The sequence below is a fragment of the Vigna unguiculata genome, chromosome 4 (assembly GCF_037176805.1).
Source record: "Vigna unguiculata cultivar grain cowpea cultivar isolate G323 ecotype 2 chromosome 4, ASM3717680v1, whole genome shotgun sequence".
Classification (NCBI taxonomy): domain Eukaryota; kingdom Viridiplantae; phylum Streptophyta; class Magnoliopsida; order Fabales; family Fabaceae; genus Vigna; species Vigna unguiculata.
Window position 1 is genome coordinate 23,967,786 of NC_140795.1, and position 3,985 is coordinate 23,971,770.

The following is a 3,985-nucleotide window of genomic DNA, read 5'->3' on the forward strand; positions in this document are numbered from 1 at the left end:
AGAAAAAGATGATGGAAAAGGTAGTAGAGAAACAAGGTGTTTAATCGAAGGCCATCCATGTTTAGATGCATTCGTTTACGAAAGCGACATCAATGTTGTAAGCCAAAGATTGGTGGGGAAATTCCAGTTACCAACAAGCTTTCATCCGAATCAAGCAAGGATCAAATTCAGTAGAGGACAATATGTGAAAGAAGTATTATGTGATATTGCTCCCACAAACTCTTGTAATCTTCTTTCGGAGATAGGCATGGCTTAAATTTAAAACGCTCAAACTTGATGAACGTTCCCTTTATTTGAGGTATGAGGAACATGAAATGAAGTTGAAATTTATAACACAAAGACAAGCTAGTAAGGATCAACATAGGCTGAAGGAGAAAATAGAAAAAGAAGAAATATAAACTGTAGAAGGAAGGGAAATGATGTGACCCCAACAAGCCCAAGCTCAAGTGCATCAACAAGCCCAAGCCCATATCAAGGCCCAATCACTAGAAGCATGATGAGAAAGATTCACATGGGCCTCTCACAAGATGATCAAGTCAATCATGGGCTTTTTACATTATTTACATGGGCTAAAGAAATCTCTAAAATATGAGATGATGCATGAAGGAAGTAGTCTAGATTTAAATTGGGCCATTGTTTAGGCTTTGCTTTCAATAAAAGCTAGAACACTTGTTGGGATCATTTGGGCCGAGCCCAATGTGCCACCTTTGGCCAAGAGTTACTAGAGTGGCTCTCCTTTTAGATGCAAGCAAAGCATGAACTAAGCAAGGAGCATGTGATGGAAGCATGGTGTGTGTGACTTGGGCAAGGAGAGTGTGATACGCCACTTGGCACCATCTAGACTCATATACTACATCACATGGTCTACAATCAAGCTTCTTCTCCAAGCTACATTTGCATTTCATCTTTGTTGCATTTTCTCTTTATTTGGCCGGCCATGTGCCTATAAATAGAGCCACTCAAATATTGTAATGGTTACTCTTGAATTGCTAATAGATGCTAGTGTTTGAGATCACTCCACACTTCTAATAATTTGAGAGCACACATGGCTAACCTTCTCCTTCATCTCCTCTAGCCACCTTCCATACCAGAGCTCCACTTCTACTCTTCATCTTCACCAAATTCTCCATTTCCAAGAGCAACCTTTCTCTAATTCTCCAAATTCCGCTGCACTTCATCTTCTCCTCAACATTCTCCATGGATTTCCTTCCTCTCCTACTCCAAGGACGTTCATCAGGAAATTAAAGAAAAAGAAAAGGAAGAAAAGATAAAGATGATGAAAAGGAAGTACAGAAAAAAGGTGTTTAATCGAAGGCCACCCATGTTTAGTTGGATTCGTTTACGAAAGCGACAACAATGTTGTAAGCCAAAGATTGGTGGAGAAAGTCCAGTTACCAACAAGCTTTCATCTGAATCAAGGAAGGATCAAATTCAGTACAAGACAATGTGTGAAAGAACTATTATGTGATGTTGCTCCCACGAACTATTGTCATCTTCTTTTGAGATGGGCACTGCTTCATTTTAAAATGCTCCCTTTATTTGAGGCATGAGGGACATGAAATGAAGTTGAAATTTATGACACAAAGACAAGCCAGTAAGGATCAACATAGGCTGAAGGAGAAAATAGAAAAAGAAGAAATATAAACTGCAGCATGAAGGGAAATTGACGAAAAAGAAAAGGAAGAAAAGATAAAGATGATGCAAAAGAAAGTAGAGAAACAAGGTATTTAATCGGAGGCCACCCATGTTTAGTTGCATTCGTTTACAAAAGTGACAACAATGTTCTAAGCCAAAGATTGGTGGAGAAATTCAAGTTACCAACAAGCTTTTATCCGAATCACGCAAGGATCAAATTCAGTACAGGACAATAGGTGAAAGAAGTATTATGTGATATTGCTCCTACAAACTCTTGTCATACTCTTTTGAGATGGGCATGGCTTCATTTTAAAACGCTCAATCTTGATGAACGTTCCCTTTATTTGAGGAATGAGGGACATGAAATGAAGTTGAAATTTATGACACCAAGGCAAGCCAATAAGGATCAACATAGGCTGAAGGAGAAAATAGACAAAGAAAGAATAGAAAAGGAAGAAAGATAAACTGCAGAAGCAAGGGAAACTGAAGAAAAATAGAAGGAAGTAAGGAAAATGGAAGCAAAAGAAAAGGAAGTAAAGAAAAAGATGATGGAAAAGGTAGTAGAGAAACAAGGTGTTTAATCGAAGGCCATCCATGTTTAGATGCATTCGTTTACGAAAGCGACATCAATGTTGTAAGCCAAAGATTGGTGATAACGCTGTCGTTGACGCGTTCAAATTAATACTACTTATCTATAACAACTTCAGTATTGTTAAGAAAGTAGTCAACAAAATAGTAAGGGTAAAGTAACCCAAAGTCGTCTCCCAACGAACACGGAATTGATTTTTAACAAATTAGTTCTTATAAAACTATACAAGAGTTAGTCAAATAAAATTATAAAAAAAATATAGGGGATTAAGATAAACAAAGATAGAAATAAAATTTAAAAGATAAAAAAAAAATAAAAATAATAGTAAAGAAAATAGATTGATTCCATTGCTTTTTCAAAATAGATTCATCATCGGTTATCTAAAGATTATTGCTCAATTAATTATTGTTGTAGATTTACAAATTAATTAATGTAAAGTCTCAATTAATTTGTTGGCGTTCTCACTTTTAACCAAAGTACAGTCTCAATTAAAAGTGAGAACTTTTAGATTATCCATAGTAAATTCAATCAAAGTACAGTCTCAATCAAATTTTACTATGCCTAATCATGTCTATTCTTTTATCTCCTCACCAAATAAAAAGCTTAATTAATCAAAGTAAAGTCTCAATTAATTTTCGTTAGAGTAAATACCTTTAATCAAAGTAAAGTCTCAATTATTGGTAAAAACTCATTTAATCATGTGAAAGTTTCTAAATAAAATCAAAGTAAAGTCTCAATTAAATTTAAAAACCCTTGACTCATATGATCAATATGCATATAGATTTAAAATCATTACTTTTTATGTGATTCAAAGATAAAAGACATAGATAAATTAAAACCTCAACAATAATAAAAGGAACAAAGAAATTAATTCATTCTAACCTCAAAATCCATAATGAAATTACAATGGAATCAACCCAAGAAGTTTAGAACTCCATGAATGCAAAATCAAGACAAAAGAAGAATAGAGAGAAGAAAAGAGAGAGAAAGAAATTAGGCCCCCCTAAGGGTTCCTAAATTCCGACGTGCCAAGCTTGTCTTTTTTTCTGCTTCTCCCTTGGTCTCTTTATATAGGAATTGGACTGGGCTTTTCTGTTGCTAAAATCTCTCAAATATCTTTTAAAATAAAGATAAAGATAAAAAGATAAATATTTAAAAATATTTGGAGAGATATAGACTTTTTGACAAATATAATTGGTTGATAATATCAATATCTAATATAATTAAATTAATTAATTAATTAAAGATATATGATAAATTATCACCAATTAGTATTTGTATTAATTTTTCAAATCAACCCTTTGCAATCTCCTTAAATTATCTTCTAAATAATCCAATATCTTCAAGATATATTTGTTTGTTGTGTAACTAAAAAGATTCAAGAAGATCTTGTCATATTTAAACAGATTTGGTAGTTATTATCTTTTAATATTTTATGATATAACTAAATAAGATAATTATTTAAAAATATCAAATAAAATATCTAAAGATATATTTTCCCAAATTATCTTCTATCATAAAGATAAAGAAAACCGCAAGGTCCAATTTTTCTTTCCTCTCTTCTTGGTTTAGTCAAACTTCTTCACTTTTTCAAGCTTTTCTTGCCGTCTTCATGTAATGCTTGGCCTGAATTTTTGTGCTTTTGATAATTTCTTATTCTTTGATTTATCTTTAAGGTGTCATGAAGCTTTAATCAATTTATTTCCACACCTCTAAATGAGCTTAAAACTTAACTTCAGCTGCATCAACAAACGTTAAAAT